This window comes from Protopterus annectens, chromosome 1.part0 (genome assembly GCF_019279795.1).
Source record: "Protopterus annectens isolate FY-2018-M chromosome 1.part0, PAN1.0, whole genome shotgun sequence".
In the NCBI taxonomy this organism is placed as follows: Eukaryota; Metazoa; Chordata; order Ceratodontiformes; family Protopteridae; genus Protopterus; species Protopterus annectens.
In genome coordinates, this window is record NC_056725.1 from 214,643,254 (window position 1) to 214,671,167 (window position 27,914).

Consider the following 27,914-nt stretch of genomic DNA (forward strand, 5'->3'; position numbering starts at 1 on the left):
CTCAGAAAACACATGTTTTTAAGGGTTTTAAAGCCTAGGATAACTACTATATTTGATGTTCACAAAGTACACGTTTGGAAATCCCCACACTGCGATCTACAGCCAATCCAGGGAGATCAGTCACACATCTATTGGCTGTATATGTAGATCATATTATAAAACCAATTTTTAAGGATTATAATTATTTTTTAAGAGCTTCAAGTGATTTTTTTTAAAGTAAAATGTCCCATTAGTTGTATAGAGACAAAAAAGTCAAAAATCTATTTTCAGCTTAGGAAAAGGCAAATCCAGTGAATCTTACCTACAGTCCTAATGTACTGTAGGAAACAACAAAACTAGCCAAATGAATAAATAGTTTGCCCAAACAGAAGGATGATGCCAGAAATAGAGAATCCAATGAAAATTTATTGACGTGAACAGACATTCGATCTTGCATTGAGAGAATCACAGCAGTTACAATTGGAGTCCTTACCTTACAATTGGAGCCCTTACCTTGATTGGGCCACAGAGAGTGTAAGAATTGATATGACTGTAGAATACTAGAATGAACTGGAAATAAGTAGAAGAAACTGGAACAAAACTGGAATGAATGTCTTTATCTGTTAATTACCCATAACTGTTATGAACAGGTGGCAGTCTCTCCTTTATGTACCAAGTCTTCTTGTACCTTCAACAATAAAGTCTGCAAACACTGCAGTTCAGTTAAGAATGCTTTATTATGTAGACTGGAGATAAATGTCAACAATATCCAAATACTGTCTCTATATTACAGTGCTGATAAACTGACCTTCTGCATTCATATTCTGAGAAATATGTCCTTAGCTTCGGCACTATCCTCCTGAGTAATATTAATATTCTGAAATGCTGACTATTTGACCTGTCTTCTGCACTCATACTCGAGTGTCTGTACTGCAGTGAGTTTCTATATATCAGTCCAAATGAACTAACTTACCTGACTGTCTCTGAGGCATCTTCTAATAATACCAAAACCCTGTAAGTTTCTGCATGCCTCTTTAGCCTTGGTTTCCAAGCTTTGTGCCATACAAACAAAATGTGTTTGTACTCCATGTACTGTACATTTAGTTCTTATCAGTATTATTGACTGAAGGTTATTTCCACTGACTGAAAGTGCATTTACTGAAACTGTATGCAAACTGTGAAGGCCTGCTTTAATATGGCTGCATTTCTAGACCTATGCAAAGAGAATACTGTAAATACATTTAAATGAAACCTGATCTTACAGAGAGATGTTGAATGGGTGTGTTTTTCTGTCCCATATTGACCAATCAGTGTGGTGTTCTAACTATCACTAATTTGCACAGGAACCTTAAGTTTCACCAGTCAGAAAGAGGAGGGCTTAGTCATAATTTTCATGCTGACTCTCAGGATAATTTGGATGGGAATCTAAGGTTCACCAATCAGAACGAGGGCTTAGTCTTAATTTGCATGCCCAGTTTCAGGCTAATTAGTGCCCTGACAATGATAAGGTAATCTGGGGTTCCCTGTATAGGCAAACTGTTGAGAGTTTAGTACAGTAGTTAATCCTCACATCTAATAAAAGATAAAATGTAACATTAACTGCAAACCTACCACCATATTACAATGTAATATGTCTAATTGCATTAAGTAATTGCTTTTTACCTGTAGGCCTCATCAGGTCTATTTTGATATATTGCTTCCTATATATGAGTTTATACAAAATCATGAAGTGCCTTTTCATTCAGAGATTAGATCTTAATGATGTATGGGTACTCCCTGGTAATATCCAATCTAATATGGGCTTTGAGCATAATGGTAAGTCTGATATTTTTATTATTATTCAGTTTCACAATGCCCACACCTGCTTAGAAGTATTTACCATGCCCACTTTTATGGGTTTATAAAACACAAAAATTATGGAATAGGTGGTAACAAGCAATTATTTACAAGTTAGTGCTTAAAAATGGCCATGTCCACTTTTATGGGGATCATTTGAAATGATGGATTAGCCCTGCATAAAGATTATGAGACTGTGGGCTTTGGTAGCCTTACAAAAGGAAAAGCTTCTGCTTTAGATAATTACAAGTGCTGATGACATCCTCCATGGAGTAGCCTAAGGTAAGTGATAATCTACATTTTATTTTAGTTTATTGAATGCATCTCTCTTTTTTACAAATCTGATAAAGAACATACTTTGAACGTTTGTTTAATTGTTTTTATAATGAATAAACAATTGCCCATTTTCTCTCAAGTGGTATCTTTCCCTTTCCTTTCTTTTTTTTTTGGTATTTGTTCTTTCCACCTCAACAAAAATACCTTAATACTAATGTATGAGAATAGGAGAAAGAGCCCTTTCCTCTTTGGAGCCAGACATGGATGTCATTCATACAGCTTTGAAGCACCCAGACTCCAGGTTGATGCTTGATAAAAAGCCCCTAAATGAGTCCAAAAGCTGGCTATTATGTGATCTCTTCAGTCTAGCACATCACTTTTATACCACAGCATTTTACCATCTTGCCACCAGACAAAGAGTTGAAAGCCTTGAGCAGTTAATGCTAGAGGTCATACTCTTTTTCACACATTATGCCTTACCACTCTTAATTACTCATATTACCTGTCCAAAAATTCAGTCCCATCTCTAAAATCAAGCATTAGAAAGCTTTACTTCATCTGGACTAAGGAAGAAGTGCTAACAGCATTGTCTACTACTGTGAATAGACTTCTATATTGCCTGCTGAAGTTTTGACTGTACTGATGCTGTAGGTATGGCTAGCTTGGTTGATGATATCTTCCCTTAAAAGAAATGTCCATCCTCACTTGTAATTTAACTTAACCCTGAAATTTATTTTCTACATACAGTATGGATCCAGTATGATTAGTTACCAGAAAACAGCCTCTACTTTATAAAATTGTATTTCTTTTGTTTGGAATGAAAGGAAAGAAAGTCCATCTGACATGTTAAGCTAAATCTCTCACATGCTTTGGCAGAGGTATTTGGCTTCATCTTTATGGCATATCCTAGACACATCATGTTATACAGCTTTTCTCTACTGTATGCATTGCAGAAAGGAAGAAAAATAGTTTCTTCACTGCTCATATTGCAGAGACAAAGAGAAACATTATTTGAGCACATAGATGACCACATCTTTTTTTTTTGGATAGTGATTCACCAGTTGGAAGCATTCTTTTGATTAAGTACAGCATCTTTTCAGATGGAAATGATTTCATCATATGCAGAGCAAAGAAAATTCTTACTAATTTGTCATGTTCAGGGATTTTTGTTTTGGTAAAGTGTTGTGCTGCAGTGTAACACATCAAAGAGGTAGCAGTATAGCAGCATACACTGAAAAATGTAACATACACATTAATTTTCACCTCTGTAAAAAATGAAAATTCTCATAACAAAAAAGTCAGGAATAGAGGGTTGTACCTATTTTGAAGCAGTGGTGTGCTGATTTGTATGGGTAGAGATAGCACTATACCATTTATAAAGGTAAAATGATTTAGAGCAAATGCAGCACATTTTTACAGCATTCTGGACAAAAAACACACATCCTCCTCCTGTAGATGCTGGGCAATACAGAATACATTTTTGTATTTCTTACATGACCATTGAAGTAACAGCTGGCAGGTCCAGCTTCTGTCTTACAGTAGTAGCTTTGAAATCTCATAAAGAGTTTGTGGAAAACTTATCAATGCCTGAAGGACTACAAATTGACATCCTTAGAAACAAAATGCATTTCAATTGCTTTATTTTACAACAAATATGTTAGAGCAACACTGATACCAATGCAGTTCAATTTAACTCAAAGTGGAGAAAGTAATTATGTTCCAGAAGTTGTATAAGATGTCTGTGACTCACTCTACTGTAGTTCTGTATACATAGGAGACAGCTTACTGCCTTATGTTCAACATTAAATATAAACAAATTATAAACTAAAAAACTAAAATATGCCTTCAAAGGGTTTGTCAACTAAAATACATAGATCATCAACTCTAACACCAAAGACATTCATCCAAGTCCTTCTTGAAAGCAGCCAATATGTACCTTCTTGAATTAGATTTTGTCATTTTAGTATCCATAAAAGAGTTTTTGTTCTTTTTCATTAAATTCTTACAAAAATTAGTCTTGATATTTGCACCACGTTCTTCATTATGCATGCACTTATATAGCAATATAAGGTTACCCCTTATCAACTATCACTTCTAGAGAACAAAGATAGTTTCACCAGCTTGTACGTATAACTTATTTTCTTGACACCTTTGATTTGACTGGTAAAAGATCTTTGTATTCTTTCAAATCTGGTAAAGTATAAATGGATTTAACTATAGACAGAAGTGCCACATTCAGTTGTTGGTCTAATCACATATTTATAAATAGAAAGCAAAACCCCAGCATCTCTGATTTTAATTACTTTAAAATATGTTTAGATCATAACATTGTGTAATAATGTCTAATAATTGTATAATGAAAGAAAAGTCATTCCCCTGGATTCACGAATCCTCCGTGTAAGACTTAATAAGTCTTACTCGGAGGCTGCAGTTGAACAGTATGACATCAGCATGCCATGAATATGCATGAGGGCATGCTGACTCAACCGTAAGTCTTACACGGACCATGTAAGAAAGCAGGGGGCGTGTCTGACTGCCGAGCAGTCTAAATGTCCACGCCCCTGAAAGTGTTTAAAATAAAAGCAAATAAACAAGAGTGAGTCCGCTCAAATGTCCCTGCACCCAACACCTCATTGTCTGATATTGTAACCCCCCATCACAGTTCTAAAACCATAACATTCATTTTTTTTAAATTCCCAAAATAGCTGCCCGTATTTGCGCGTGTGTGCGCGGTTGTGCCAATTGCTTAGCTACTGTTAGCAGTTCTGACATGGAAGAGCATAAGAAATAATGTTTATGAAAATCACACCAAATAGCAATAGCGTTCGCACAAAGAAGAGGCATTCACGGTTCGAGTCCCACCACTCCCTTTCGTATTTATTTTTTAAATCAGTATATGGAATAATACTTAACAAATATGTTTAAACAGAACTAAAAAGCAGTGAAATGGCCAATGTATTAGTGAACAAAATAAATATTTTAAAGGATCCCAATATAAAATTGCCGGCAGTTAAGCAGCGCTTCACCCAGCGCAGTAGAGTTGCCCATAGTTTAATAGCGCTTTACCCAGTGCAACAGAGTTGCCCATAGTTTAATAGCGCTTTACCCAGTGCAATAGAGTTGTCCATAGTTTAATAGCGCTTCACCCAGAGCAATGTGTTTGCGCAGACGTGCGTGCCGCGCCAACCAGGGCACCGTAGGGCACCGAGGAGCAACTTAGAGCAAAGTTGCTTAAATGCAGCCACATCCCCTAGCCTGTCTGGACAGTATGAAAATAAAATGAATGACAAGGTTCGAACCCAGGACTCTGTGTATCAGAATCAAAGTACAGAACCACTAAGCCATGACAACATAGGGGAAGCAGCCACTGTTAACATTCATATACTTATTAATGGTAGTTCAACCATTACTAAGCAGGTCTGCAGTCAGCCGAGAATTTTACAAAATGGCCACTCACAAAAAAGTGCAGGAAATGCGGCATATTTAAGCCCCACAGGCAGGAATACACGCCATAACTGATTGTAGCTCACATCTGCAGTTAGAATTTCTGGTGTCGGAGAGGGAACATGCTTCCGAGCGCAACGGTGGGGCATCGAGGAGTTGAAATACATGGTTTGGCTCCTTGTCCACCATCATGAGTCAAGACTCCTGCAGGGCCAGTTCCAAGGGATGGAGTACAAGCCAGAGGCTTGGAACCAGTTAGCTCGTGACCTCACCAGTGCCACAGGCCTTCCTCGGATGGGTGAGCAGGTCCGTCACCACCATGCAGACCTGAAGAGATGAAAGGAGGACCACCTGAACCAATGGCTACAGGAGGCCCGTGGAATGAGGGATGCCCCACAACTGAGTATGTAGCCAAGGAATGCAGTATGTAAGAATTGATAATGGAGTAGGTATAACAGATAGGTATGTCTCAATATCCCTTCATTTACTTTACAGCTGCAGGTGACCGTGCTGTGAATCAGCAAGCCTATGCTGATAGGCTGCTAAGGGTTAGTGATTTCTCTGTATGTATTGTCATATAAAATATGGGCGAGAGCATGAAAGAAAGTGTTGTAGTCCAATAATACAGCCATAAAATTGCCTGAATAAGTCCTCTGCATGTACTGTCAGATAAAAATGTCAGAGAGGCAGAAAAAGAGTGTAGTAACCCATTAAGAAAGGTAACATATGTCTGGAATAAAATCTCTGCAGGCACTGTCATATAAAATAAGTGAGTGAGCCTGAAAAAAGAGTATTCTAACCTATTAATAAAGGTATAATATGTCTTGAACATGTCTGCCATATACACTGTTAAAACAAATAAAGGAGTGAGCCTGTGGAAAATTGTGTAATGTCATTAATAAAGGTCTAAAACCCAGAGTGTGTCTGTGTCACAGAGTTTGAAATGTTGTTGTACCCTTACATTATACAAACAGTACTATTAGAAAAGGTGTTGGCAACCCAGAGTTGTTCAGTCCCATATAAAGTGGGTGATGGAAGTGCTAGTAGCTGTGAAACATATATACAGTCCATAACAGTCAATTACTGGCTGGCATGAATAAGTAAATCTGGCACATGTGTAGCATGTTATTTTTCCCCAGAAATGTGAGTGTGTGTCAAGAAATGCAGGGTTCTGTACAAATCAAAGTGAAAATGTCATGTGAAAACACCCCAGATTTGTAGATAAAGAAATATAAATGTAAACAAGAAATATGTAGCAGTAACATCTGCATCCTGGACAGTTAGTATGTCAGATATAGGTCAGACATATATTGAACTAGCCAAACCCATTACACAACCTAATGTATGGTGGCAAGTGTAATAATACATGTAGGGGATATACACTTGCAGTCACTAGGAATGGAGTGTAGATGGAAAGGTTTTTTCTACACCCTACTGTATGTGCATAAACCATGCAATTCCACACCTCAATGGATATGTGTAATCTTAAATATTTGTTGGGACATATGTCCTATTGTTCTATAAATATTTGCATTCATGTTGATGCATGTGCCCTGTTTAAACACTACAATCATGGTGGCCTGTTGCTACCAAACATCCCTGCATGCTGTTGGAATATACACTGTGGTTCAATATATGCATGTGTTATGCTTGCTGTTCAACTGTTGTAACCTTGGTGTGTTGGGTTAATGGGAATATTACTGCATGCTGTTACAACTAATCTGGAATGCTGTTTTGCTTATGTTGTAATTAAACACAACTAATCACAGAACATATGGGAAGGCCGGTCCCAGCAGACCCACCTGTCCCTCCTCAGCTGGCGAGTGCACCTGGCACCAGCAGGTCCGGTGCCCAGCCCGGGACCCCCTCCTCCATTGGTCCTGTGCCACCTTCAGGTGGAAGCACTGCAGGGACTGGGGCTTGTCCCCCCCATGTAAGCATGGGTGGAGAAGGGCCACCTGTCACCCTTCGAAGGGTCCGAGTTGTGGTGCGTAGGGAGATCCAGCGTTCAGTCGCTGATCCCCTATGCCAGCTCAAAGTGAGAGTGGCGTGTCTCATGGGTGAACCTGCCCATCCTACGCAGCCCCCAGCACAGCCACCCTTGGGGCTGTGAAGGTTCAGTGGTGACTGCCCATGGGTGGGGATCTCAGTTCCACTGTTACCAACTGTGGGCTCATGGGCTTGCTATTTCCAAACATCCGACCCCGTCAATTGTGTTCACCCACCCCATGTGTCATACACCGCCCCTGTATGCATCTTGTCTGTCTTGTCTGTTTACCTTCCCAAACTACCTCCCCGGACATACCTACTTCCTCTACTTCACTTCCCACTCTCACCTGAAAAAAAAAAGAGCAATCTGTACCCACAAAACAATTACGCCCCATACATAGCTGCCCATTTCGCACACATGTCCATTGGACATGTAAGCTAATAATTAGAATTGGCAGTACAACATACTTTGTTGTCCTCACACCTCTCCCAGGGGTGGAAGGTTTCAAATTTCACTCCAAATTCATTGCATATGCACAGCTGTTGCTGCTAAAGAAATGGGCAGCTATGGACCTTCCCTACACCCGTCCTGCACATCCCGAGCTTGTTTAACTACTGTCTGTCCCTCTTTGTGCCCCCTTTTTCACCACTTTCCTATCTCCCCATTTTCTTTTCTTTAAAAGAAATTAGCGCGGGGGTTAGCGGGAGTAAGCACTTTTAAGCCGTAGTAAGCGAGTTTAAGTGAGTGTGCACATGTCTGCGCTTAGCTTAGTATTGCTAAGCGTCGCGCAAACCCATGCAAAAATATACATATGCTCTGATTCCCAAGAAAGTCTCAACTGCAATATGCCAGTAATATCTTGCAGGTGTATCTCACTTATATGTACCCTTCACCAAGGCCGTTCAAATATATACCTGAGAGTATGTGAGGCCTGGCAGAGGCAGGAACACACAGGCATATCAGCATTACTGCTGTTACACACTCTGCAAATAGCTTTGGAAGGAGTTTCACAAAAATGCCCTTATGTAGGAGTACAACACAGACATATCACAGGATGTAGCCATGTACTGCTGGTAAACAACTGTGACAATGCCAATGTGCCACTGCTGAAAATACTGGTGTGGTGCACAGACGAAGTATACTAGGCTAACCTCTAGCTACCATCTAGATATGTCCACAGGTGTGAGCTACACAGACAGACTACTTGCTTTGATAGACTAACAGGTACACAGCAACCCTCTATGTTCAGCAAGATAAACCTCACATGATAATAAAAAATGCTCTTTGCAGTTCTGCACCCCTACCCAAAGGTACAACACACCTGTGTATTCAGACAAAAGCCAGGGTGTAGGTAGGCATACCCAGTACTGAAATATGTCCAGTTGTATTGAGCAGCATGTGCTAATGTCAACAAAAACAAACCACAAACTGTGCAGACGTGAGTAACGTAATAATTACAGTATAGCAGTTCACAAACACTGCGTGTGCTACAGGAATACAGTGCAATAACCACATTTGTATGGCAGTTAATTGTGTAAGCGAGAAAGAAGTAATACTCCCATGTATCCTGTGTTAGCATTTGGAGGGGTGCTTACATGTCTACACCGAGATGTGTGTACTGGAAGCAGCAACATTCAGGTTTGAGTACAACATGCATATAACTGGCTACAAACCTAACATCAGATGAGAGACATATACCAACCTTCTAACTGACACAACGGTGTCTAGAGCAAACAAGCATGGGTCCAAACTTGGAAAGCTGAAAGGGCTATGCCTACCTAACCTAGAATTTTATAGCAGTGGGCTGCAATCACAGTGAGTAATGCAATCACCAAACAGCAGGCTGCATGCAATTACTGAATGGTGGGCAGCAATTGGTGCAGAGGCTGTCACATGCACAAGTGCAGATACCTAGAAAAGCAGGCTGTACCTGCAGTCCACACATGCAATTATATCAATGCAGGTGCTGTGAGATAGAGAGTGAGTGAGAGAGAGAGAGAGAGGAAGACACAGACACAGACTGAGACAGAGACAGAACAGAGTGAGAAACTGAGACAGAAAGTTAAATAGAGGGTGAAAGCCCAAAACAATCCAACAATAAAAAAAAAAAAAACTAGAAAATCGTAACACACGGAGCAGGGAAATACAAAGGTAAGGTATGTAACTCATGTGCATGTATTGGCATGTAGTAGGTGTTCCTGAAGAGTTCTCTACACACTGCAAATCATCCATGTGTGGCAGCAGTGCGTATCTATCTGTATCTGCATCTGCACATGTGCATAGGGCAAGGGACATACTGCAACTGTTAGTGAAGGGTGGACAGATATCTGTCAGTGAAGGTTGATATGTGCATATATCCATCTAGGTCATAGTGTGTGGCCTAGAAAACAGCATGCAGTGCTCAGGAGCGGCCTTAGGTCAACTGGTGCCCTAGGCAAAAGGGCTCCACGGTGCTCCCTACCACACTTCCTGGTGCCCCCATCCTTGTCTTACTACACCACATAAATAGTGGAAAAGAACCCCTGCTAGAGTGGTGCCCTAGGCGGTTGCCCAGTTGGCCTATGCCTAAGGCCAGCTATGGTAGTGTTGATATATGTCATGTGATGGTTAAATGCTGTGGGACAGATTTGTCAGATCTGCTGTGTTACAGCCAGTGAGGCCTGCTAATGCTACAAGGGCTGAGGACATCCACATGCATTCTGTACAACACTGTGCAATATAATCACATACATGTACATCCCACAACTGTCGCATAAGGGATATCCCCAACATGAAAGGTGGACTGTACATGTGCCTATATGTACATCCATGTGTACAGCAGTGGATGTGTACATGTATGTGTACAGATATGCATATATATAATACATATATATATATATATATATATATATATATATATATATATATATATATATATATATATATATATATATATATACATATAGAGTGAGAGAGAGAGACAGAGAGACATGGGGTCATATGTACCGCAACAGGTGTGTGGTGACCAAGGCATGGACGGTAGACAAGTGTTGATACTGCAGTGCCATTCCACCTTCCCAAAACAGTGTACCCATTAACTACCACATAGGTAGATATCTACCTAACAGTGAAGGTGTGATAAGGGAACATGGGACACAGGTGGACAGTAGCCTCCACTTTGATGAAGACAGTGCCACACTACACCTGTAATCTGTCTGTGTGGTATGTGTCATGACAACAAGTGTGTCATCTATGGAAGTATAGGGTAGAGTTTCCCTCTAGTCATCACAATGCCCTGTGTGGTATGTACTTCACATGACAACCACACCAGGTGAATAGGCCACAGACATACCTCCCAAAGGGTAATACTGGCTGCAAACAGATGCCAAATGCAGACTGACTCACAAAACCATAACTACACTGTATTGCATACTGGCCACACAGAGGTGACCTCTGCTGGACATACAGAGATATGTCACACCCATAGCTGGGTGACAACCACCATGGCAACATATCACAATCCCTCCGGGATACACGCTCTAGGGCCCTAAACCTTGTCAGCTCACTAAACAGCACATGCTGGAGGGATAGGTTCCCATCTCAGAGATATGCCATACACTGGAATAGACCACATAGCAATAGCAAACAAGGCTCCTCCTTAACAGTTGTTATAAATACCCCTGACGATTGTGTGGGAGATTGGTAATACACCCCAGGAAACACCTCTGTGGTTCTGGTTGGCAGGGGCAAGTAAAATCAAAGTACATGTGTGTCAAAGGCCAGGGTAGCATATAGCTAGGCTGTTGTAGGCCCTAGTGCCAAAAGCATATTACCTACCTATGACACTATGCACTCACACATGTACTTAATGCAATAGCTGCTATGTGAAGTTGAATAAGTGTAACGCTGAATGTGTGCAAGGTCTGTAAAGGTGTGATAGCTTAGTGTGACATTGTATCTAACATGGTAGTGCCTATCCTAGCTGTGAGGACAGCAACTGATGTGTAATGTACTGTTAGGCAGACATAGTAGTACGGCATATGATGTTACGTAGTTCTCCATTGACAAATGTGGTGTCTTATTGTAGGCTAAAGCAATACATGTATGCTTAGTGAGTGGTTCTGCTGGTGAATCCATCACCAATATGAACTGTAGTACTACCTGAAGCTCTAGGCCTAAACAACACAGTATGGTGTGTGTTCACATTGCTTGGAAACACTGTCATGTGTGTTTCCTGTAGTCTGCACAGAGGACAGAATGCAGGCATAAGGGTGTGTAAGTAGTGGCACACAGTACTGTATGGTACACAGGTAATGCTCATCTGTGTTGGCATACAGTGGTGCATTGTATGTTTGTCTGATGTGTGTGTAATTATGCCTGTACAATGGCTGCAATCATATGTGTGTTACAGGGTAAACATCTGTATCCAGCAACATATTTTATTTTATTTTTATTTTGTATTTAACATTTGTTGACCGGGAATGTCCGACTAGGTTCCACAGAGCCTGTTTTCAGCGGAGGCCTGGGAAGAAACACTCCAGATGCATGTCTTTGGAATGTGGGAGGAAACCGGAGTACCCGGACGAAACCCACATGAACACAGGGAGAACATGCAAACTCCACACAGAAGGCACCCCAGCCGAGAATCGAACCGGAAAACCTCTTGCTGTGAGGCGACAACGTTAACTGCTGCACCACTGTGCCGCCCATATATACTCTGTTACAGCAGTATGCCACCTATAGTAACAACTGTACACATCTGTTAGGCAGGGCTATGGCATCAATGACTAGGGTGATTGATTGGTATTACTCTACCTGTACTTTATATCCATTGCAATGGATGACATCTCTGTTCGTGCATTGGTGTGATATACACCCCTGTCTTGAGGTTGTGCAATTTGTCACAAACAGTGTGTCAGGTACTGTTGTATAGTGGTGTGATATATAGAGTGTGCCAGGCAGTGTTAGTTAGTTGTGGCCTGAGAACCAATAAGTGGTATTGAATGTGTGTAACCTCTGACAGACAACAGGATGGTATATATGTCAGTAAAGTGATATCTGTGGGTAAAGGTGTAAAGTGTGCCACAGGACACTCTCACACATATTGTTCATATCTTTTTCAGCCAGAAGGCCCACCAACACGACCCAGCGTACACAGCGGATGAGGAAGAGGTGATACTGCAAAGCCTATTGAACAGTACACAATGCTGTTCTCCAGAAGCAGCCAGCACCAGCAGGAGCGGGCTGCACTGTGGCAGGAACTTGTTCGTCGGGTAAATGCCATAGGCATGCATAACCGGACATATGAGCAGGTACTCCATCACTACAGTGATTTAATTAGACAAGTCCGGTGGCATGCGTCTGATATCCAATAACAGCAGCTTGCCACAGGTGGTGGGGTGGCCATTCATCCCCCCTCACCAGACTGGAGGAGCTGCTCCTAACGTGGTGGCTCCTGGACAAGAGCTACATCAACCTCTGACATGTGTTGTAATGGAGGCTGGAGCCACCCAGCACATTCACCTGGAGCAAGCAGGTAACATGCCCTATCTGTAGACTACAGTTATCTGTATTGTTAGATTATGTCTACGTCAGATGTGTACTGTGTGTTTAGCAGTTCCGCTGCCTGGTGTTGTGCAATACTGATAGTTTGAATAATATCTCTACACCTGTGACTGTTGACTGTTGTTGTACTGCAGTTTAGCATACCCACTGTAGCAATGCCACAGTTGTGGCCACTGATGAACTCTCTCATATTCTCGTAGGTCCCTCTGGTGTGACAGCAGGGCATCCGATCCATGCTGGTGAGTGTGTTATACCTGCAATGTTGGTAATGAAATATGCATGTCATAGGTGAGGTGTAGGCCATGTACACGTAACACACCTACGCATAATGCATGCTGTGCATGTTTGCTGTGAGACGTTGCACAATTGTGGCAACTCCATACTGCACATTGGATAGGCATAGTTGCAACACCTGTACACAACATAACACATTTACCACATGCAGTACACAAAGACATGCTACATATGGCGTAACCACACACCCGTGTTAAGGTCACACTTCAGTATCCCACGTCATCCACACACACATGATGTACCTCAGGGGTAGAGGCCTATCATGGGGCTGTGCAACACTCTTCAACACATAACACAGTCATGTTAGGCAATGCTCCCTATTGGGCACCTCATGCACCCATGTACAAAGTGGCTGTGTAATAGTGAACGTAGCCATGGCACTGCAGTTCAGGTACAGCATGCTAGGCAGTGGTCTGTCACACAGTAGCAGCCATGAGTGACCACACGATGCATGATGATGATGATGGCACATGGTTCTACACCCCATCCAGTTACAGGGACCACAGTACTACACATAGCGGTCTTTGCTGTGCAACTCATTGTTCTGTGTGTGTGCAAACATATGCACCTATACACACTATGCATAGCATGTTGTGTGTGTGCTTACATATGCCAGTATACACATTTTGCACATCAGTCACCATCTGTACAAAGAGTCACATATATGTCCTGGAATGCTATTGGGTGTATAGGTCACATGACACACATTGGGTATGTGTGGTGTTTAATGTTGCAGTTGTGTAGCATGCCATGTCATGGCTGGCACCAACATATCTGCAATATGTCCCACAATCACCATAACCACTGTACAATGTCCATGTCAAACATTGGGATTCCTTCACATCTACATGCACCACTCATCCCATGTCTGTACATTGCATGCATTTGCTACACCTGTGCCCACTATTATCTGCTACAGACACAGACACTGTAATCAGACATGGAAATATATGTAGTATGCAAGCTTCACACCTATGTACTGATTGAGGTCACGTACACATATTTATTTGACATGTAGATACCCGATGTGTGCAATGCACATACTGTTTGAAACATATGCACATTCTGTTTGAAACATATGTCATACCGTAGTAAAAGCAAAACCCACACTGTATTGACCACCTGTGGCTCACACACACTCAGCGTTTGCAGGACTCAAACCCCTCTCTAACTATGTTATGATGCTAGAGGGATACGCATTAACACGGCGCGCTATATGCATTACTGCATGGCTTCTGTTCTCCTTGAATTTTGCAGGATGCTGACATTATCAGACTTTTCAAAGAGGGATGTACCTCTTTTAATGTGTTTTCCCAGTCTCCAAAAAGGCTACTCCTCTCAAAGGTAATCACACACATACACACTTGGCATTTGCAGGACTCAAACCCCTACCTAACTATGATACTAGAGAAATACGCATTAACACGGTGCGCTATATGCATTATTGGGTGGCTTTTGTTCTCCTTGAATATTTGTAGGATGCTGACATCATCAGACTTTCCAAAGAGGGATGTACCTCTTTTAATGTGTTTTCCCAGTCTGCAAAAAGGCTACTCCTCTCAAAGGAAATCACACACATACACACACTTGGCGTTTGCAGGACTCAATCCCCTACCTAATTATGTTATGATACTAGAGAGATACGCATTAACACGGCGTGCTATATGCATTATTGGGTGGCTTTTGTTCTCCTTGAATATTTGTAGGATGCTGACATCATCAGACTTTCCAAAGAGGGATGTACCTCTTTTAATGTATTTTCCCAGTCTCCAAAAAGGCTACTCCTCTCAAAGGAAATCATCACATACACACACCCCTCACACACACACACTTGGCATTTGCAGGACTCAAACCCATACCTAACTATGTTATGATACTAGAGAGATATACATTAACACGATGCACTATATGCTTTATTGGGTGGTTTCTGTTCTCCTGGTATATTTGTAGAATGATGACATCATCAGACTGGACATGGTAATGTGTGTACACAATTTTATGCAATCCCAGGAATGATCCATGTAGGTCGGCAGGTATCAACAGCTTGTACCGGACCCCATGAGTCTCACCTTGTGTGATCCATCTGTGGACACATTGACATCCCTTCATATGTCAACACATATCTATGCACAGATTGTTGGTTTTGTGGATACGACATGTGTCTGTGATGTTGATGAAGAGCTGTTCAAAGTCTATGTGGGACATGTGTATCTCTGTTCCATGATGTATGTCCTGGGTGGCTGCCTTGCAGACGGTGTAGCATGCTTGGGAATCATGATCTGTACATGAACATACCACAGTTGGTAGGGTTGTGTGTTTGTTGGTTTCCAATAGCTCTGTTTATCACTTCTGCCATGATACACTCCATGGCCTTGCAGATCAGACTTTATAGGCTTACTGGACTATACTTCCCATGGTGTGTTGTGCACCCACATATGTGGTGAGTGCCATATGTTGCTGTAACACATTCAACGGTTTCAGGTCCTGTGGAGTGGGTGAGGTTCAACAGACTGTTCAGGTGCAGGGTCTGTTTGTTCTGTAGTGCATGCATGACACATATTGGGAAACAATGTAATCCAATTGTTGCCATGCTTTTGGCTTTGGGGGGATCGGTTCAGCCATTCCACACGTGATATCTCCTGGTATGATGTCAGGGACTATCGTCAGTGGGAGGTGGGTATGTATACATGGGCCTGTCTGACAGGATGTTGGCAATGTCAGTAAGGTACAGTTGTCCCTGACTCAGCACATATATGCGTGTACATTACTATTTATTACATAGCTGAAGGACATGTCATGATTCTCAGTCTGGACTCCTTCTCAGCTACTCTTTACAAAACAACAACAAACCTGAGCACTAATCCCGGTTATACTCTTTTACACACTTAACACCCTACTGATCCTTTGTGATCAGGCTACAGAGTATGTCATCATAATACACTGGCATGTCCAGGGGTCGGTTTCATGTGTACTCTCCAGTCCAGCTAGTGAATATTGTGGTTATGACACAATGTCACATCTGCCTCATGTACACAGACAACCCTCTCCTCCTCACATCACACTCACATATATGTGGGAGATGTAACAATATTGACATACAGGACACTGAGCTCTCTCGACCCATGACATAGTCTATCAGGTGGTGAGGGTGACCACGCACACCACATATCAGTCTCACATACACCGATAGTGACAGCAAACAAACCACATTATCACACATACATATATTCGGAGGCTCTACATACACTCTGCCTAAGCAGCAGAGACCTCCAAAGCACACACACATACAACTGCTACCCCACTACAATGCCCACATGTCACACAGTTCACAATGTCAGTGTGCCACACAGTCACTGCCCTTTGGGCTAAACAACACACCTGATACACTTGTTATAGGTGACACTTAATGTCAAACACACTGTCGTCTCACTCACCAGGCCAAACAAGGGAATAGTCACCTTGAGCTGTCTCTCAGGTGCCAGGATCTGCCACATAACACATGCACTCAGGTCACTCCAAAGCAAGTCCAGGACTGGCTCCATCATTGTCCATGCTGGTGCGTGCAACCTCAGATGTTCCTCCCTGGACCACATGACATGAAAAAGAGAGGAACTCTGTGATCATGTAGCCCAGCCCAGTATTACCCTGACCTTGTCTAGCATCTTACACTCACCAAGTATGATGTCACAGTATACCAACACACTGATTATGTTTAACAGTTGGCTAACATATTGTGTTATTCAAAGGGAATACAGTGTCTGTCACCCTGGGGTGACATGCTCGACATGCTACGCAGCTTCCCTATGGACAGCTTGCACCTGTCACCCTTGGACTTTTGAATACTGGCTAGGGCACTTGCTGCCACCATACTGCCTTATTTAAGCGAGGTTCAAAGGACAGAACCACCTCCATAGACATTACAGAGTACACAACACTGAGGGTAATGCTGCTCAACACCAGATGTATTACCCTCAAATTGTGCCCACTCAGAAATCTCCTCAGTATGGAGGATAGCAATATCTGTGCACTAACAGACACATAGTTCAGGCTCCCACATGCGCACTAGCACTACCAGGTTGTATTTCGTACCATGCTTTCTGACCACATAACTCGGAATGGCCAACACAAATAGGGGGTGTATCCATATACATCACAGATACTCATACCTCCGGGTTGGTAGCACTGCACAAAGCATCACAGACCATACATATGCACCTAACATTGTGCAAATCGGCCTTTTGGTTTGTTGCCTGCTACAGACCACACTCCCCAACTCAGCAACCCCACTCAGCTTTCCTGGGAACATTGGACAATATGAAGGTCTCCCCAAACACCATTATATTGGGTGACGTCAAATACCCACACATTGACTGTGAATAGTACTCAGGTCCCAACACCCTCGCCCAACAGTTGCTACTATTTCTAAACTCATATGCTATAGCACAACCAGTCACCACACCCACAAGAGGGGACAACATATTGGACATGATCATCACTGACATGGGGACTCTATGTTCCACACCTGCGATATACCCCTCATTGGTAAGGGCAGAACATACTTTATCTCACTGGACATCCATATCCCGTCCCCACACCCATCCTGGGTAATCTTGGTGAACTTCCCAAAGGCAAATGTCACACTCCTCCAAACCACGGTGGTATCCTTCAGAGACCCTCGGTCAGTGGTAAGTATGGCTCAGACTGCTGAATCCTTTACATACACATTCTATGGACACCTAGTGGACCGCATGGATCGTTACATCCAAAATAACAACTGGACTCATTCCTCCAGTGGCAGTGGACCTGTCTGGTAGACCCCAATAATTCATACGCTTTACAACAAATGGAGGAAGCTACTACATGATAGAGCACAATCCCAGACAGGGAAGGCATCTGTGATCTGTACTAGCAGACAGCTACAATCACTCGGGTAATTATGTCAGGCACGCATCTAACAGATAATTGCACCAGTCATGTCAGACACTCACAAGGCCTTCTTCAGTTAATTCAGGTACCTGGCTGGACACTCACTGATATGCTGTGTGTTACTGCATACTGACTAAACATACCCTGAACCCACTGACATTGCCATCATCCTGGCAAACAGGTTCAGTGCAGATGTGTGCCCCCCATCCCCCCTAAGGTGGTACTGTCCATACCAACAGAGTGTAACCTCCCAGACATCACGAGTAAACAGGTGAGTGCTGCCCTCACCACAGCGGACAACACAGCATCAATGGGACCAGACGGAGTCCCAGCCTGTGTTGTACACAGACTTCATGACAGATGTAACACTCACATTATGCCACTGTTCGACATAAGAGTTACTGCAGGATATGTACCCACAGAATGGCGTGCAGCGATATTGGTCCTGCTCCACTGAATACTGCCACAACAGACCACAGACAATATCGGCCTAAAAGGCTAATTAGCCTGTTCTGCAAAGCTATGGGGTGTATTGTAATGGGACTCATGCACATAGACATGGGAAACCTACAGACACTGGGTCCTACACATTACAACATTGTTGTGGGCAGATCTTGCATGTTGGACCTGTTCATATTCTTTCAACAGTTACCAGGTCCATCAGTGTTGGGACAGTTGTCCACACAGCCTGCCTGGACCTTGCACAACCCTTCAACACAATACCCCACTCGGTCATTATGCATAGGCTCACCAGCATCAATATCGACACATATCTGACACGCTGGATTGCTACCTGGATCAGGGATAGCACCCACATGCTCAGTGTTGCAGGTGCCATGTCTGACTATACACCAATTACACATGGCATCCCACAAGGCTCAGTCCTGGGACCTCTTTTGTTCAGTATATATTTGTGTGATGTACAGGCTATCACAGGAGGGATATGGCTGCCCATGTTCGCAGATGACTACAAACTGGGTGCCATAATCAGCTCTCCTGCTGGCACATGCATACTCATACAGGGTCTCACAGAGATAGGTTGACTGGTGCCTGAGCCATGGCCCATGGCTACATGCCATTAATTGCATAGTCATCCCCTTTGAGGATGACAAGATGCCCACACATTACCACATAGGTTGTAATCCATTACATACAGTAGTGGTTGTTACGGGTTTGGGGACATGACCTGCTCGTACTCTCGCCTTTGACAATCCTATTGCCATAGTGGTTAGACAGTACGTCTACATAGCCCACCATATCCCACATGGTTTCACATGTTGATCACGTGTGGTCATTGTGCCCCTATACTCTTCATGACCATGCTTGGTTACTATGGCACATTTGGGATGTACTTTACCTGACACCTGCAGCAACTGTAATGGCCACAAATGTTACTCATTGAGCAGATGTAGGGACTCACACAGATGCCCTGCACAGTTCTGATACAGTAACTCCAGCTCTACTCAGTCACTTACCACCTACACGGATGTGTTGTGTGCCTGTAGTTGAAAGCAATATCTGACCCAGACTTACTGGACATGCTCCACCTCAGGATATCCGACTCCCTTGGAGCTACACACTCCAGGGACATATACCTCAGCACTGATGTTAAAAGGACATGCTGGGGGGACAGATTATTATCAGAAAGCCTCCACTCACTCCGGAGTGTAGTCCCTGTTTTGCATAGGCAGAGCTACCCACTGACCACCTACAGGTGACATCTTGACAAGTGGATGGGTGATCACATGTTTACCCATGGGATATCTTCTGGGTCCCTGCCAGACAGAGGCACAGCACACTGAACATAAATGGGCTATCTTGTGTGACCTACTATTCACAGGCACAGTATTCTGATTTGACTGGGTTGCAGAAGCCAAACACACTCTGACTATGCTTGTACATGCCCTAGGGCAGATAGCCTAGTATCAACCTCTGAGCCTATGATAATTTTCATGATGCACAATGTTTATTGCTGATACTGTTTGCAGGTTTTTATCATCTTTGCTTTCACACTTTATATGAACTGCTTAGGTATCTGCAGAACATATTTGCTTATGGCAGGGTTCCACTATATTATATACGTGTCTATTGTCATATAAGTGTGTGCACAGGGCAGATTGCTGGGTAGTGAGAGGTTTATGGGTTAACACATGCAACTGCCTGCTATGTGTGGCCCAATGAGCATGCCCAGTTCAGACTGTCAGTGTTCTGTTGCCTGACATTTGTCTCATGTATTCAAGTGTGTGAGCATGCCCAGTGTGAGCTTTCAGTATGTTGCTATCTGAGGTCCACTACATTTGTTGATGTATGTCTACATGTCCAATATTAACATTTGTACTGTGTGTGTTGAAAGTCAGGTTCTATTCTTACTGCAGGACTCACCTTTGTGTCATAACTTGAAAGGGATTATGCTGTGCCTGCAGGGTTTCCATGAAATACTTTGCATAGACTTATCAACATTTCTTCATACAGGCTAACCACTGCAATAGTGTCATTGTTTAATGGTTCAGTACTATGACTATAGTGCACAGTATCCTGGGTTCGAGGTCCATCTCCACGTATATTTTCATACTGAGCAGACCAGACTGCTTACGGGCCAGTAGAGCAAATATGAGCATGTTGGCTTTTGTTCAGCTATGCCCTACCTAGACCCAGCTTGTTCAACATTGCTCAGTATTAACCATCATTGATGGACGTTGGCCAATATTACTCTACATTGACCACATTTGTAGTAGTTGGCGTGTGCGATTTTGTTTACATATACTTCATGATGGTAAATGCTGTTTAGCACTGCTTTATATTGCTTAACACATGGCAATCATGCCTCAGGTGTTGATGCAGGGCTGCCTATGTCGGATGCACATACTACACTCCCTATACATGTTTGAAAGCAGGTAGTGTCAATGTAGGCATCCCTTTTACTACATGTGTGGGTCAGAGAGAGGTATCATTTCCAGAGTTCCTACTGAGCCAGTGTATGTGCTATGCGTTGCCTCTTTGCCAAGGCCAAAGCATACTGGGCACACCTCCTTCTGCCTACTGGGGCAGGCTCAGGTTGTTCCTCCTCCAAGTCACGCTCTGCCTGTGATGGCCTTGGCAATGGTGGGGGGCTGTTTGGCCCAGGCCTATGCTGGTCCTGCTGCAGCTGTTTTCACAGGATCATATTATGTAGCATAGCACATACCATGACAACTTGGGTACATGTAGTTGGTGAGTACTGCAAGGCTCCACCAGATGTGTCCAGGCACCGGAACCATTACTTGAGCAGCCCAAACACACGCTCGTTTCGTGTTTGTGCGTGTGCCTCATTATGGTGTTCCTGTTCAGGTGTGTGTGCATTTCTGATGGGTGTCATCAGCCACAGCTCCAGTGCATAGCCAGCATCCCCCACTAGGTGACCATGTGAGATGTCCCCATTGGCAAATGTCTGGTACAGCTGCATCAGATGCCAGATATGGGAATCATGGCAGCTTCCAGGGCAGCCAGCACACACATTCAGTGTTATGCCCTGGGCATCACACATGACCTGGCAGTTGATGGAGTGGAAGCCCCTGTGGTTGAAGTAGACCCTACCCCGCTCACCGACTGGTGCTTTGATGCATATGTGCATGCAGTCTATTGCACCCACTACCTCAGGGTATTCCGCTATTTGCTGGAAGAGACACATATTGCTGGCCAATATCTCACGAGAATTGGGGAAATATACATGATCACCAACATGTGCTGACATGGCATCCAGGAACTGGTGCAGTACCCTGCATGCTGATGCCTGTGATATCCCCATCATATTACCAGTTGGTCTCTGGAAGGTACCTGTTGCTAATATTCTTAGGACAACACATACCTTAGTTTCCACTGGGATGGGTTCCCCTCTGTTGGTTCTGTGTGTGAGGTGTGGCCTGCACTACTCAACAATTTGCTGCAAGAGGTCTCTGTCCACTCTATAGCACTCCACTATCTCTAGCTCATGTAGCCCCTGGTAGGTAACCTTGGGCCTGTACACTCTTCTCCGTCTCCTCACTGTGGGTTGTCCAGCAGCATTTGCATTATCACCACCCTCAGCATGTTGCATATGTCGGCTTATAACAGCAATGGTAGCCCCTAACATTTTTTGTCTCAGTGAAGTTTTTCAGTTTTCACTTCTATTAGCTTACTGCAGTGTTGCAGTTTCTCTTGAGAGAAACATAATGGACTGTTGTTTGCAGAGATTTAAGTGCTGGGCTGGGCTGGGCTAGTGTTCTGCCTGGGTAATTGCCTGATTCTGATTGTTTTCACTTCCTAGCTCTGCTGGTACTCCCTGGTAACTTCCACTATTTGGTGTGCTTCCTTTCTCCTTTCTGTTTCCTCAGGGGTGAGCACCGCGCACACAAGCACAAACACGCGCACAGCAGCTAACACGCACGCACACATGCTTACATGGACTAAAACTTGCTTATTCTTGTTAAAACGCGCACACACCAGTGCAAATGCACTTACAACTGTTTACACAGCCTTACATATGCTTACTCAAGCCTACACGCGTGCACACACGCTTACACGTGCACACACTGTCTTACTCGGGTTTACTGGTGCGCACACGCGGGCATGCACGCTCAGCAAAAAACTTTGGTGTTATCCACGGCATACACCTTTGATTTCTTGACTTTACCTGGCCTACCTGTTGACACACCTCTTTCACTATTATGTAAATGTAAGCTGACACATGACACTCTGCTCCAATGAGCTTCACTCCTTTCATACATACCCCCCTTGTGATGTCACCTATCTTCTACTCTGTTACTCCCCTTATCCTACTCCTACACTCCACTGACTGTGCTCATTTGCTATGTAAACTTGCGATTCACTATCCTAACTCTCATTTGCATAGGATTGCCTACTAATGCTTAGTTACATCTCTTAGACTGAGCTTCCCCCCTTAGCAACCTCTACTCGGTGGCCATGTTGTCTTCAGCCTGCCATTCCCTTGCATTGTAAATTCTTTTTAGCTATAAAATCCACATTTGTGGATCTTAATTATTAATTTTCTGCTTTTTAGGGAGCAGCATGTTTGCACGGCACTGCGCTATGGTTAAACCTCAGAGATCGGGATAAAAAAAAGTTATTTTATTTTTAATTTGCATCCCTTCCCGTTGCCAATGGCTGTATATTTGGCCATTGGCATGCTTCCTCCTGTAAATGCATGCTTTATTTCCAGCTGACACTGCTCTATTTTTGCTATTTGCAGAACCGTACTCAGTTATCAACTGAGTACATTTCTGCAAGTAACACTACTCCTACTCGGACAGGTTCAGGTTTCCTGGATCGCAAATTTAACTCCAAATTTTCAGGAGGGATGGGGACATCAGAAACATCAGGGATGGCAAAAGGATTGGAGAAGGAAAAAATACAAGTTGGACTGGAATCAGGAACAAAACAGGGGAATGAGATGGTAAAAGAGAATGAGACAGGGGTGGCTCATGATAGTATAGGAGATCAACCTTTAGGAATAGTTATGTCAGATGGTGTAGTTTGTAGTCACAATAATTTCAAGATTTACAACTACACCAACACAATAGTGGAAGAAGACCATTTTACTCTATTATCTAAGGGTATGAAGTATATCCCTAGAACTAAGTTTAGCATTGTAGATACCATTGTGGAGATCAAGTTGTATCTAAGGAAGTTGAATTTAGCCATTACGTTTCACAATAAGAAAACTCAGGTACCAGTACAGGGGAGTCTAAAGAAAAAAAAGTTCCTACATATCACCTATTCATCCTAAAGTGGCTGTTTATGTGAAATTGGTGCTGGGTGAAACTTATAGGCTGTACAATAGTGTCAGACACAGAACTATGCATAATAACTTATCTAATCATGAGCAATATGTTTTGAATCAACTTAGAAAAGACCAAAAGATAAGGGTTATGAAACCCAATAAAGGGGGAGGCATTGTTCTATATAATACTATGGAATATATTAATGGGATGTATAATATATTACAAGAAACAGGAAATTATGAGACAGTATCTTTAAATAAGATCAACATAGGATACAGGAGGATTGACCTGTTTCTTGAGGAATTTCTTTTGGATAACCATATTACTTTTGATACTTACAACTACCTCAAGGTAGAACATCCTATAATGGCAACTATGGTAGGTATACAAAACATTCATAAGAACATAATTAGCCCCCCTTTTTGCCCTGTTGTGTCCGGTAATAGATTTAAAACCTTTCCCATTGGGGTAGCCATCGACAAATGGCTAAAACACATATACAGTAGGATACCCAATTTGATTAAGGATTCTTGGACCTTTCTAAGCAATATAACAGCTAGTGTTTGGATGGAGAACCTAATTTTTATTACAGTTGATGTCATTGACTTGTTTTCCTGCATCCCTAAACAACAGGGTTTGGAAAGTTTCTGTATAAGCATGATGAAGTATGCTAATATGGAATGGGATAATATATGTTTGATTATGGCTCTTATGGTAATGGTATTGGATTATAACTGTATTTATTTTGAAGGTGAACACTACCAACAGACCAGGGGGGTAGCTATGGGTGCAGCTTGTGCCCCCATGTTTGCCAACTTGGCCATGTTGGATTGGGAGAACAACCACCTATTCAATAGTCAGTATTATAAATATGTCTGCCATTATTCAAGGTTTTTGGATGATATTTTCATATTATGGGATAGGCCATCTAATGTTAGAGAGGAATTTTTGAATTATTTAAACAGCACCAGTACTTACTTGAAATTTATTTATTGGAGTAGTTCAGAAGGGGAAGCATATTTGGATACATTCATTTCCAATACTGTTAGCAGATTTAAACCCCGTATTTACAGAAAGAACACTTTTTCAAACAGTTATTTGGAATATTCCAGTAACCACCCAAGATCAATGATGAAAAATATATTTAAAGGGCAATGCATCAGAGCAGTATGAATGACATCAACGTATAAGGATATGGTAGAGGAAATAGACTTGATAAAATGTATGTTTACATCTAGGGGATATCCAACTGACCTGTTAGATTACGTGGAGAACTATGTAGTTAGTGAATGGGGAAAAAATATCCCCCTTTATTAGGAAAATAATTTAATAAAATTTAAGCAAACAGGGGCAGATAATACGGAAACACAATATAGTAGGGCATGTGTGTTGGAATATAAACCTTATGTGAAAAATATAAAACATATATTACGCAGGATTTGGAATATATTAGCTGACAAAAAATAGGGAAATAGTAGGAGACACACCGGTGTTCGTATATAAAATGGGGAAAAATATTAAGAGACTATTGGAAAGCAGATGCTTCATTATGGAGAAGAATGATCGGGAAGCATGTACTAGGAAATGTGGAAGCTGTGGGCAGTGTCATGCTATTTTTGAAGGCGAAGGTATAATTCTAGATAATATTAATAGAACTAAGATTAGCTTTAAATCTGGGAATTGTAATTCTAAATACATCATATATCTGGCCAAATGCATGACATGCCCCAGCTTCTACTTAGGGAAAACTGAAAGACAATTCAAAAAAAGAATTTATGATCATTTGTACAGTATTAGAAGAAAAGATGTTAATAATGCGGGAAGGAACTTGCACAATTGTTGAAAATTATTATGCTTTGTGTTTGGGAAATGAACTAATTTACTAAGTGGTTGATTAGAAAAGTTTGGAATGCAAAGAACTTTCACTTCATGACCATTTTTAAGGTTAAGCGCTTTTTAAAAGTTAGCATCAGGTAGTAATTAATTGAAATATTTATAGCTTGGTAATTTGGCACCAAAGGGACTGATAGAATTAATGATGTATTCTGATGAAGTACACCGTGGTGTGGATGAAAGCGCTAAATTATTTTCATTGTGTGGTTGTTGTAATTTAAAAGCGAGATTTTTTAGTATCTGCTTTGTGGCTCATTTGTCTTCACCAGGAATCCATTATAGTACAGTGGTTGTGTCAGTTTTGGCTGATTCTATATATGGTTATGTGAAAGCATGACATCAGGTACTTCCTGCAAGGGAAATGTGTACCTGTGATTGATAGTACATCAACAGTCAATATGTTGTCTCATTTCCCCATGCCAGAAGATAGCACTTTCTACATATATATAATGCAAGGAACATGGAAGCCAATATCATCATTCTTTGAATAAAAGTATGCTATCAGTGTCACTGCTCTCAGTAAGAGGGACCAACATCTATATGTGTACAAAGCCAATGTGATTGACAACACTACACTGTTAGTGAGATGTACAGTCAGAAAAACACTGACACAACATACTCTGAGCATGAATGTATGGATTTCAAGTAACTACACAAGATCACAAACTAAATTTATGTCCCCGAAATGCAAACACCACAGGACCATGTTGAGGTACAACTGAGACAGTGCATAGTTAAATGGATGACATTACCACTGTTTATAACCTGGATATTTAAGATAACAAGTGTCTGAAGTGCACAATAACACTGTACAGGTACACATCATGTATGTTCTTTCAGGAATGCATACAAAGTATGAGGGTGAAGGACACACCCACAGCTGGGCTCCATCACCTACATATGTAGTTACACAACGTACAAAGCACACTGTCAAAGTCACACAATACAGGAGAATGCACACTTCAAGTGTGACATGCTGCAGGTATGTTAGCAGTATGTTACTGCTTGTGAACAAAATGTTATTCTTCCTGGTGATACTATGAATTGCTAGTGTCTCAGAGTAGCACTGTTATTCTAACCCATAAATATATGTAAATTGTAAGCATAAAAGGGGTTGTGCGGCAGCCAGTGTTATATGATAGCAATAACTGCCACACCATTGAAACAGTGATGGAATTGAGCCACCTACCTATCCACTTATAACATCAATAACACACATTATCTGCAGTCAGCACACAGGGGAATACTGAATACAATTATGACAGATAGCATCTATGAAGGAATGATATCAGCAGTGTATTGCCAAGGAGATTTATCTGGTAAAATTATTTTTACAGCCAATCAATGCTTCTAAAAGTTGCCACTATATATGCGTATAAAGCATCATTACTACATTGGCAGACACACTTGTAGAATTAAACACTGCTGTAGTCAAACATCCTACCTAGCTACTTACACTTTATTGAGAATGCTGTCACACATGCAGGCACCACAGCTGAAGCCTGACATTAAAATAGCTTCATTTCACTTGCAAAACATTGACCTCATTAATGTGTTGAACCACTGATATAGGCAGACAATATAATTGTGTAATCATGTAGTCTCACTTATGCCACACAAAAAACTTACACATGAAGGATGGGTATATTCACTTCCCTCCCGACCTGATGAATATTTGTGTCTCTTCTCTAAAAACATTAAAAGGTTTCTTTTAGCCCAGGACACTGTTACTTTAAGATTTAAAGTAAAAATGTATGTACATAGTAATGCTAAATAAGCAGAGTTTCTTTTTTATAATGTATAGAAAACAGTACACATTACATTACTTTACAAACAGTATTCGTAGCTACACCATTGTGTAGCAATGAAATTGTGGATGTGAAGGCTGGTGTAGTCATCTTTCAGTCTGAAAATGTATTCCATGTATAGACTGAATGTGCACATGCTCACCCAGCTCTATACAACCACATACGCAC